Here is a 12,242-nt window from a genome sequence, read left to right on the forward strand (position 1 = left end):
TGCAAGGGGCTGTCCAAGGGAATCTTACTATATGTCAAATATATCAAAATATGAATGAATATGTGCTATCTTTCTATCTTCATCAAATTTGCTTCAAATATCAAGGGCAGATCAGATACACTAAGACTCAGACTACATCATAAACCCAAGTCCAGCTTGGTTAAAGTGAAACATGAACTTCTGCTGGGAATGAATGAAGGGAAGCAAGTATGAATATGTACAAATGTATATATATGTATATGTTTGTGTGTGTATGTATGTATATGTGTATATGTTGATATGTGTATGTACATGTATGTGTATGTATGTACATAGATGTGTATATGAGTGGATGGGTCTTCCTTCATCTGTTTCCTGGCGCTACATTGCTGATGCAGGAAACGATGATCAAGCATTGTAATAATAATAATAATAATGGTAATAATAATAATGATAATAATAATAGCAACAGGAATGAATGAGGGCAAGCAGGGATGAATATGTACATGTGTATATATAGATTGGGGAAGAGCAGTGTGGCTTCAGAAGTGGTAGAGGATGTGTGGATCAGGTGTTTGCTTTGAAGAATGTATGTGAGAAATACTTAGAAAAGCAAATGGATTTGTATGTAGCATTTATGGATCTGGAGAAGGCATATGATAGAGTTGATAAAGATGCTCTGTGGAAGGTACTAAGAATATATGGTGTGGGAGGCAAGTTGTTAGAAGCTGTGAAAAGTTTTTATCGAGGATTTAAGATATGTGTATGTGTAGGAAGAGAGGAAAGTGATTAGTTCTAAGTGAATGTAGGTTTGCGGCAGGGGTGTGTGATGTCTCCATGGTTGTTTAATTTGTTTATGGATGGGGTTGTTAGGGAGGTGAATGCAAGAGTTTTGGAAAGAGGGGCAAGTATGCAGTCTGTTGTGGATGAGAGAGCTTGGGAAGTGAGTCAGTTGTTGTTCGCTGATGATACAGCACTGGTGGCTGATTCATGTGAGAAACTACAGAAGCTGGTGACTGAGTTTGGTAAAGTGTGTGAAAGAAGAAAGTTAAGAGTATATGTGAATAAGAGCAAGGTTATTAGGTACAGTAGGGTTGAGGGTCAAGTCAATTGGGAGGTAAGTTTGAATGGAGAAAAACTGAAGGAAGTAAAGATATCTGGGAGTGGATCTGGCAGCGGATGGAACCATGGAAGTGGAAGTGAATCATAGGGTGGGGGAGGGGGCGAGAATCCTGGGAGCCTTGAAGAATGTTTGGAAGTCGAAAACATTATCTCCGAAAGCAAAAATGGCTATGTTTGAAGGAACAGTGGTTCCAACAATGTTGTATGGTTGCGAGGCGTGGGCTATGGATAGAGTTGTGTGCAGGAGGGTGGATGTGCTGCAAATGAGATGTTTGAGGACAATATGTGGTGTGAGGTGGTTTGATCAAGTAAGTAATGTAAGGGTAAGAGAGATGTGTGGAAATAAAAAGAGCATGGTTGAGAGAGCAGAAGAGGGTGTTTTGAAATGGTTTGGGCACATGGAGAGAATGAGTGAGGAAAGATTGACCAAGAGGATATATGTGTCGGAGGTGGAGGGAACGAGGAGAAGTGGGACACCAAATTGGAGGTCGAAAGATGGAGTGAAAAAGATTTTGAGTGATCGGTGCCTGAACATGCAGGAGGGTGAAAGGCGGGCAAGGAATAGAGTGAACTGGATCGATGTGGTATACCGGGGTCGACGTGCTGTCAATGGATTGAATCAGGGCATGTGAAGCGTCTGGGGTAAACCATGGAAAGTTGTGTGGGGCCTGGATGTGGAAAGGGAGCTGTGGTTTCGGGCATTATTACACAACAGCTAGAGACTGAGTGTGAACGAATGGGGCCTTTGTTGTCTTTTCCTAGCATTACCTTCCACACATGAGGGGGAGGGGGATGTTATTCCATGTGTGGTGAGGTGGCGATGGGAATAAATAAAGGCAGACAGTATGAATTATGTACATGTGTATATATGTATATGTCTGTGTGTGTATATATATGTGTACACTGAGATGTATAGGTATGTATATTTGCGTGTGTGGACGTGTATGTATATACATGTGTATGGGGGTGGGTTGGGCCATTTCTTTCGTCTGTTTCCTTGCGCTAGCACGCAAACGCGGGAGACAGCGACAAAGCAAAATAAATAAATAAATAAATATATATATATATATATATATATATATATATATATATATATATATATATAGTTTTTTTTTTTCTTTTTTTTTTTTTTTTATTTTCCAAAAGAAGGAACAGAGAAGAGGTCCAGGTGAGGATATTCCCTCAAAGGCCCAGTCCTCTGTTCTTAACGCTACCTCGCTATCGCGGGAAATAGCGAATAGTATGAAAAAAAAAAATATATATATATATATATATATATATATATATATATATATATATATATATATATATATATATATATATATCTTTTTATTCTCCCTAAAATTTAATGATACTCTCTCACCCCAACTCACATTTGCCCTTTTTTTCACCTCTTGCACCTTTCTCTTGACCTCCTGTCTCTTTCTTTTATACATCTCCCACTCAATTGCATTTTTTCCCTGCAAAAATCGTCCAAATGCCTCTCTCTTCTCTTTCACTAATACTCTTACTTCTTCATCCCACCACTCACTACCCTTTCTAATCAACCCACCTCCCACTCTTCTCATGCCACAAGCATCTTTTGCGCAATCCATCACTGATTCCCTAAATACATCCCATTCCTCCCCCACTCCCCTTACTTCCATTGTTCTCACCTTTTTCCATTCTGTACTCAGTCTCTCCTGGTACTTCCTCACACAGGTCTCCTTCTCAAGCTCACTTACTCTCACCACCCTCTTCACCCCAACATTCACTCTTCTTTTCTGAAAACCCATACAAATCTTCACCTTAGCCTCCACAAGATAATGATCAGACATCCCTCCAGTTGCACCTCTCAGAACATTAACATCCAAAAGTCTCTCTTTCGCACGCCTGTCAATTAACACGTAATCCAATAATGCTCTCTGGCCATCTCTCCTACTTACATAAGTATACTTATGTATATCTCGCTTTTTAAACCAGGTATTCCCAATCATCAGTCCTTTTTCAGCACATAAATCTACAAGCTCTTCACCATTTCCATTTACAACACTGAACACCCCATGTATACCAATTATTCCCTCAACTGCCACATTTCTCACCTTTGCATTCAAATCACCCATCACTATGACCCGGTCTCGTGCATCAAAACCACTAACACACTCATTCAGCTGCTCCCAAAACACTTGCCTCTCTTGATCTTTCTTCTCATGCCCAGGTGCATATGCACCAATAATCACCCACCTCTCTCCATCAACTTTCAGTTTTACCCATATTAATCGAGAAGGAGGTAAATAAAGTGCGTAAGACAAGGGAGCAAATGGGAACTTCGGTGAAGGGCGCAAGTGGGGAGGTGATAACAAGTAGTGGTGATGTGAGAAGGAGATGGAGTGAGTATTTTGAAGGTTTGTTGAATGTGTTTGATGATAGAGTGGCAGATATAGGGTGTTTTGGTCGAGGTGGTGTGCAAAGTGAGAGGGTTAGGGAAAATGATTTGGTAAACAGAGAAGAGGTAGTGAAAGCTTTGCAGAAGATGAAAGCCGGCAAGGCAGCAGGTTTGGATGGTATTGCAGTGGAAATTATTAAAAAAGGGGGTGACTGTATTGTTGACTGGTTGGTAAGGTTATTTAATGTATGTATGACTCATGGTGAGGTGCCTGAGGATTGGCGGAATGCGTGCATAGTGCCATTGTACAAAGGCAAAGGGGATAAGAGTGAGTGCTCAAATTACAGAGGTATAAGTTTGTTGAGTATTCCTGGTAAATTATATGGGAGGGTAGTGATTGAGAGGGTGAAGACATGTACAGAGCATCAGATTGGGGAAGAGCAGTGTGGTTTCAGAAGTGGTAGAGGATGTGTGGATCAGGTGTTTGCTTTGAAGAATGTATGTGAGAAATACTTAGAAAAGCAAATGGATTTGTATGTAGCATTTATGGATCTGGAGAAGGCATATGACAGAGTTGATAGAGATGCTCTGTGGAAGGTATTAAGAATATATGGTGTGGGAGGAAAGTTGTTAGAAGCAGTGAAAAGTTTTTATCGAGGATGTAAGGCATGTGTACGTGTAGGAAGAGAGGAAAGTGATTGGTTCTCAGTGAATGTACGTTTGCGGCAGGGATGTGTGATGTCTCCATGGTTGTTTAATTTGTTTATGGATAGGGTTGTTAGGGAGGTAAATGCAAGAGTTTTGGAAAGAGGGGCAAGTATGAAGTCTGTTGGGGATGAGAGAGCTTGGGAAGTGAGTCAGTTGTTGTTCGCTGATGATACAGCGCTGGTGGCTGATTCATGTGAGAAACTGCAGAAGCTGGTGACTGAGTTTGGAAAAGTGTGTGGAAGAAGAAAGTTAAGAGTAAATGTGAATAAGAGCAAGGTTATTAGGTACAGTAGGGTTGAGGGTCAAGTCAATTGGGAGGTGAGTTTGAATGGAGAAAAACTGGAGGAAGTGAAGTGTTTTAGATATCTGGGAGTGGATCTGGCAGCGGATGGAACCATGGAAGCGGAAGTGGATCATAGGGTGGGGGAGGGGGAGAAAATCCGGGGGGCCTTGAAGAATGTGTGGAAGTCGAGAACATTATCTCGGAAAGCAAAAATGGGTATGTTTGAAGGAATAGTGGTTCCAACAATGTTGTATGGTTGCGAGGCGTGGGCTATGGATAGAGTTGTGCGCAGGAGGATGGATGTGCTGGAAATGAGATGTTTGAGGACAATGTGTGGTCTGAGGTGGTTTGATCGAGTGAGTAATGTAAGGGTAAGAGAGATGTGTGGAAATAAAAAGAGTGTGGTTGAGAGAGCAGAAGAGGGTGTTTTGAAGTGGTTTGGGCACATGGAGAGGATGAGTGAGGAAAGATTGACCAAGAGGATATATGTGTCGGAGGTGGAGGGAACAAGGAGAAGAGGGAGACCAAATTGGAGGTGGAAAGATGGAGTGAAAAAGATTTTGTGTGATCGGGGCCTGAACATGCAGGAGGGTGAAAGGAGGGCAAGGAATAGAGTGAATTGGAGCGATATGGTATACCGGGGTTGACATGCTGTCAGTGGATTGAAGCAGGGCATGTGAAGTGTCTGGGGTAAACCATGGAAAGCTGTGTAGGTATGTATATTTGCGTGTGTGGACGTATGTATATACATGTGTATGGGGGGGTGGTTGGGCCATTTCTTTCGTCTGTTTCCTTGCGCTACCTCGCAAACGCGGGAGACAGCGACAAAGTATAATAAAAAAAAAAATAATATATATATATATATATATAGCGCTGGTGGCTGATTCATGTGAGAAACTGCAGAAGCTGGTGACGGAGTTTGGTAAAGTGTGTGGAAGAAGAAAGTTAAGAGTAAATGTGAATAAGAGCAAGGTTATTAGGTACAGTAGGGTTGAGGGTCAAGTCAATTGGGAGGTGAGTTTGAATGGAGAAAAACTGGAGGAAGTGAAGTGTTTTAGATATCTGGGAGTGGATCTGTCAGCGGATGGAACCATGGAAGCGGAAGTGGATCATAGGGTGGGGGAGGGGGCGAAAATTTTGGGAGCCTTGAAAAATGTGTGGAAGTCGAGAACATTATCCAGGAAAGCAAAAATGGGTATGTTTGAAGGAATAGTGGTTCCAACAATGTTGTATGGTTGCGAGGCGTGGGCTATGGATAGAGTTGTGCGCAGGAGGATGGATGTGCTGGAAATGAGATGTTTGAGGACAATGTGTGGTGTGAGGTGGTTTGATCGAGTAAGTAACGTAAGGGTAAGAGAGATGTGTGGAAATAAAAAGAGCGTGGTTGAGAGAGCAGAAGAGGGTGTTTTGAAATGGTTTGGGCACATGGAGAGAATGAGTGAGGAAAGACTGACCAAGAGGATATATGTGTCGGAGGTGGAGGGAACGAGGAGAAGAGGGAGACCAAATTGGAGGTGGAAAGATGGAGTGAAAAGGATTTTGTGTGATCGGGGCCTGAACATGCAGGAGGGTGAAAGGAGGGCAAGAAATAGAGCGAATTGGGGTGATGTGGTATACAGGGGTTGACGTGCTGTCAGTGGATTGAACCAAGGCATGTGAAGCGTCCGGGGTAAACCATGGAAAGCTGTGTAGGTATGTATATTTCCGTGTGTGGACGTGTGTATGTACATGTGTATGGGGGGGGGTTGGGCCATTTCTTTCGTCTGTTTCCTTGCGCTACCTCGCAAACGCGGGAGACAGCGACAAAGTATAAAAAAAAAAAAAAAAAAAAAAAAAAAAAATATATATATATATATATATATATATATATATATATATTATCCCTGGGGATAGGGGAGAAAGAATACTTCCCACGTATTCCCTGCGTGTCGTAGAAGGCGACTAAAAGGGAAGGGAGCGGGGGGCTAGAAATCCTCCCCTCTCGTTTTTTTTTTTTTTTTTCAATTTTCCAAAGGAAGGAACAGAGAAGGGGGCCGGGTGAGGATGTTTCCTCAGAGGCCCAGTCCTCTGTTCTTAACGCTACCTCGCTGATGCGGGAAATGGCGAATAGTATGAAAGAAAATATATATATATATATATATATATATATATATATATATATATATCCCTGGGGATAGGGGAGAAAGAATACTTCCCACGTATTCCCTGCGTGTCGTAGAAGGCGACTAAAAGGGAAGGGAGCGGGAGGCTGGAAATCCTCCCCTCATTTTTTTTTTTTTTTTTTTTCCAAAAGAAGAAACAGAGAAAGGGGCCAGATGAGGATATTCCCTCAAAGGCCCAGCCCTCATCCTCTGTTCTTAACGCTACCTCGCTAATGCGGGAAATGGCGATTAGTATAAAAAAAGAAAAAATATATATATATATATATATATATATATATATATATATATATATATATATATATATATATATATATATGTATCCCTGGGGATAGGGGATTAAGAATACTTCCCACGTATTCCCTGCGTGTCGTAGAAGGCAACTAAAAGGGGAGGGAGCGGGGGGCTGGAAATCCTCCCCTATCGTTTTTATTTTAATTTTCCAAAAGAAGGAACAGAGGGGGCCAGGTGAGGATATTCCAAAAAAGGCCCAGTCCTCTGTTCTTAACGCTACCTTCCTAACGCGGGAAATGGCAAATAGTTAAAAAAAGAAAAAAAAATATATATATATATATATATATATATATATATATATATATATATATATATATATATTTTTTTTTTTTTGCCGCTGTCTCCTGGCGCTAACGTGGATTGTTGATTTGCCACGATATATATATATATATATATATATATATATATATATATATATATATATATATATATATATATATATATATATATTCTTTTTTTTTTTGCTTTGTCGCTGTCTCCCGCGTTTGCGAGGTAGCGCAAGGAAACAGACAAAACAAATGGCCCAACCCACCCCCATACACATGTATGTACATACGTCCACACATGCAAATATACATACCTACACAGCTTTCCATGGTTTACCCCAGATGCTTCACATGCCCTGATTCAATCCACTGACAGCACGTCAACCCCGGTATACCACATCAATCCAATTCACTACTCCTTGCCCTCCTTTCACCCTCCTGCATGTTCAGGCTCCGATCACACAAAATCTTTTTCACTCCATCTTTCCACCTCCAATTTGGTCTCCCACTTCTCGTTCCCTCCACCTCCGAGACATATATCCTCTTGGTCAATCTTTCCTCACTCATTCTCTTCATGTGACCAAACCATTTCAAAACACCCTCTTCTGCTCTCTCAACCACGCTCTTTTTATTTCCACACATCTCTCTTACCCTTACGTTACTTACTCGATCAAACCACCTCACACCACACATTGCCCTCAAACATCTCATTTCCAACACATCCATCCTCCTGCACACAACTCTTTCCATAGCCCAAGCCTCGCAACTATGCAACATTGTTGGAACCACTATTCCTTCAAACATACCCATTTTTGCTTTCCGAGATAATGTTCTCGACTTCCACACATTCTTCAAGGCTCCCAGAATTTTCGTCCCCTCCCCCACCCTATGATCCACTTCCGCTTCCATGGTTCCATCCGCTGCCAGATCCACTCCTAGATATCTAAAACACTTTACTTCCTCCAGTTTTTCTCCATTCAAACTTACCTCCCAATTGACTTGACCCTCAACCCTACTGTACCTAATAACCTTGCTCTTATTCACATTTACTCTTAACTTTCTTCTTTCACACACTTTACCAAACTCAGTCACCAGCTTCTGCAGTTTCTCACATGAATCAGCCACCAGCGCTGTATCATCAGCGAACAACAACTGACTCACTTCCCAAGCACTCTCATCCCCAACAGACTTCATACTTGCCCCTCTTTCCAAAACTCTTGCATTCACCTCCCTAACAACCCCATCCATAAACAAATTAAACAACCATGGAGACATCACACACACCTGCCGCAAACCTACATTCACTTAGAACCAATCACTTTCCTCTCTTCCTACACGTACACATGCCTTACATCCTCGATAAAAACTTTTCACTGCTTCTAAGAACTTGCCTCCCACACCATATATTCTTAATACCTTCCACAGAGCATCTCTATCAACTCTATCATATGCCTTCTCCAGATCCATAAATGCTACATACAAATCCATTTGCTTTTCTAAGTATTTCTCACATACATTCTTCAAAGCAAACACCTGATCCACACATCCTCTACCACTACTGAAACCACACTGCTCTTCCCCAATCTGATGCTCTGTATATATATATATATATATATATATATATATATATATATATATATATATATATATATATATATATATATATATTTTTTCTTTTAAACTATTCGCCGTTTCCCGCATTACCGAGGTAGCGTTTAAGAACAGAGGACTGGGCCTTTGTGGAATATCCTCACCTGGCCCCCCCTGTGTTCCTTCTTTTGGAAAATTTAAAAAACGAGAGGGGAGGATTTCCAGCCTCCCGCTCCCTCCCCTTTTAGTCGCCTTCTACGACACGCAGGGAATACGTGGGAAGTATTCTTAATCCCCTATCCCCAGGGATAATATATATATATATATATATATATATATATATATATATATATATATATATATATATATATATGCGATTTGAAGGGAAACCGGATAGGGGAGAAAGAATACTTCCCACGTATTCCCTGCATGTTGTAGAAGGCGACTAAAAGTGGAGGGAGCGGGGGGCTGGAAATCCTCCCCTCTCGTCTTTACTTTTTCAAAAGAAGGAATAGAGAAGAGGGCCAAGTGAGGATATTTCCTCAGAGGCTCAGTCCTCTGTCCTTAACGCTACCTCGCTGATGCGGGAAATGGCGAATAGTATGAAAAAAAAATAAATATATATATATATCAGATTGGGGAAGAGCAGTGTGGTTTCAGAAGTGGTAGAGGATGTGTGGATCAGGTGTTTGCTTTGAAGAATGTATGTGAGAAATACTTAGAAAAGCAAATGGATTTGTATGTAGCATTTATGGATCTGGAGAAGGCATATGATAGAGTTGATAGAGATGCTCTGTGGAAGGTATTAAGAATATATGGTGTGGGAGGAAAGTTGTTAGAAGCAGTGAAAAGTTTTTATCGAGGATGTAAGGCATGTGTACGTGTAGGAAGAGAGGAAAGTGATTGGTTCTCAGTGAATGTAGGTTTGCGGCACGGGTGTGTGATGTCTCCATGGTTGTTTAATTTGTTTATGGATGGGGTTGTTAGGGAGGTAAATGCAAGAGTTTTGGAAAGAGGGGCAAGTATGAAGTCTGTTGGGGATGAGAGAGCTTGGGAAGTGAGTCAGTTGTTGTTCGCTGATGATACAGCGCTGGTGGCTGATTCATGTGAGAAACTGCAGAAGCTGGTGACTGAGTTTGGTAAGTGTGTGGAAGAAGAAAGTTAAGAGTAAATGTGAATAAGAGCAAGGTTATTAGGTACAGTAGGGTTGAGGGTTAAGTCAATTGGGAGGTGAGTTTGAATGGAGAAAAACTGGAGGAAGTGAAGTGTTTTAGATATCTGGGAGTGGATCTGGCAGCGGATGGAACCATGGAAGCGGAAGTGGATCATAGGGTGGGGGAGGGGGCAAAAATTCTGGGGGCCTTGAAGAATGTGTGGAAGTCGAGAACATTATCTCGGAAAGCAAAAATGGGTATGTTTGAAGGAATAGTGGTTCCAACAATGTTGTATGGTTGCGAGGCGTGGGCTATGGATAGAGTTGTGCACAGGAGGATGGATGTGCTGGAAATGAGATGTTTGAGGACAATGTGTGGTGTGAGGTGGTTTGATCGAGTGAGTAACGTAAGGGTAAGAGAGATGTGTGGAAATAAAAAGAGCGTGGTTGAGAGAGCAGAAGAGGGTGTTTTGAAGTGGTTTGGGCACATGGAGAGGATGAGTGAGGAAAGATTGACCAAGAGGATATATGTGTCGGAGGTGGAGGGAGCAAGGAGAAGAGGGAGACCAAATTGGAGGTGGAAAGATGGAGTGAAAAAGATTTTGTGTGATCGGGGCCTGAACATGCAGGAGGGTGAAAGGAGGGCAAGGAATAGAGTGAATTGGAGCGATGTGGTATACCGGGGTTGACGTGCTGTCAGTGGATTGAATCAAGGCATGTGAAGCGTCTGGGGTAAACCATGGAAAGCTGTGTAGGTATGTATATTTGCGTGTGTGGACGTATGTATATACATGTGTATGGGGGGGGTTGGGCCATTTCTTTCGTCTGTTTCCTTGCGCTACCTCGCAAACGCGGGAGACAGCGACAAAGTATAAAAAAATATATATATATATATATATATATATATATATATATATATATATATATATATAATTTTTTTTTTTTTTTCATACTATTCGCCATTTCCCGCATTTGCGAGGTAGCATTAAGAACAGAGGACTGGGCCTTAGAGGGAAAATCCTCACCTGGCCCCCTTTTCTGTTCCTTCTTTTGGAAAATTAAAAAAAAAACGAGAGGGGAGGATTTCCAGCCACCCACTCCCTCCCCTTTTAGTCGCCTTCTACGACACGCAGGGAATACGTGGGAAGTATTCTTTCTCCCCTATCCCCAGGGATATATATAATCTTATTTATATTTATTTTGCTTTGTCGCTGTCTCCCACGTTAGTGAGGTAGCACAAGGAAACAGATGAAAGAATGGCCCAACCCACCCACATGCACATGTATATACATACACATCCACACACGCAAATATACATACCTAAACATCTCAATGTATACATATATATACACACAGAGACATATACATGTATAAACATGTACATAATTCATACTGTCTGCCTTTATTCATTCCCATCGCCACCCTGCCACACACGAAATAACTTCCCCCTCTCCCCGCATGTGCGCGAGGTAGCACTAGGAAAAGACAACAAAGGTCACAGTCGTTCACACTTAGTCTCTAGCTGTCATGTATAATGCACTGAAAGCACAGCTCCCTTTCCACATCCAGGCCCCACAGAACTTTCCATGGTTTACCCCAGACGCTTCACACACCCTGGTTCAATCCATTGACAGCACGTCGACCCCGGTATACCACATCGTTCCAATTCACTCTATTCCTTGCATGCCTTTCACCTCCTGCATGTTCAGGCCCCAATCACTCAAAATCTTTTTCACCCCATCTTTCCACCTCCAATTTGGTCTCCCACTTCTTGTTCCCTCTACCTCTGACACATATATCCTGTTGATCAATCTTTCCTCACTCATTCTCTCCATGTGACCAAACCATTTCAAAACACTCTCTTCTGCTCTCTCAACCACACTCTTTTTATTACCTCACATCTCTCTTGCCTTTTCATTACTTACTCGATCAAACAACCTCACACCACATATTGTCCTCAAACATCTCATTTCCAGCACATCCACCCTCCTCCGCACAACTCTATCTATAGCCCACGCCTTGCAACCATATAACATTGCTGGAACCACTATTCCTTCAAACATACCCATTTTTGCTTTCTGAGATAATGTTCTCGACTTCCACAAATTTTTCAACGCTCCCAGAACTTTCGCCCCCTCCCCCACCCTATGATTCACTTCTGCTTCCATGGTGTCCATCCGCTGCCAGATCCACTCCCAGATATCTAAAACACTTCACTTCCTCCAGTTTTTCTCCATCTAAACTTACCTCCCAAATGACTTGTCCCTCAACCCTATTGTACCTAATAACCTTGCTCTTATTCACATTTACTCTCAGCTTTCTT

The 12,242-nt window shown here is 41.8% G+C and overlaps 1 protein-coding gene across 24 annotated transcripts in view; it reads right to left on the reverse strand.

Annotated features, from left to right (window-relative positions):
• The window catches only part of Glut1 (Glucose transporter 1), a 904,849-nt gene that overhangs the window by 161,803 nt on the left and 730,804 nt on the right, over window positions 1-12,242 (reverse strand). The gene's annotated exons all lie outside the window — the stretch shown is intronic.

This window comes from Panulirus ornatus, chromosome 57 (genome assembly GCF_036320965.1).
Source record: "Panulirus ornatus isolate Po-2019 chromosome 57, ASM3632096v1, whole genome shotgun sequence".
NCBI classification, from domain to species: Eukaryota; Metazoa; Arthropoda; class Malacostraca; order Decapoda; family Palinuridae; genus Panulirus; species Panulirus ornatus.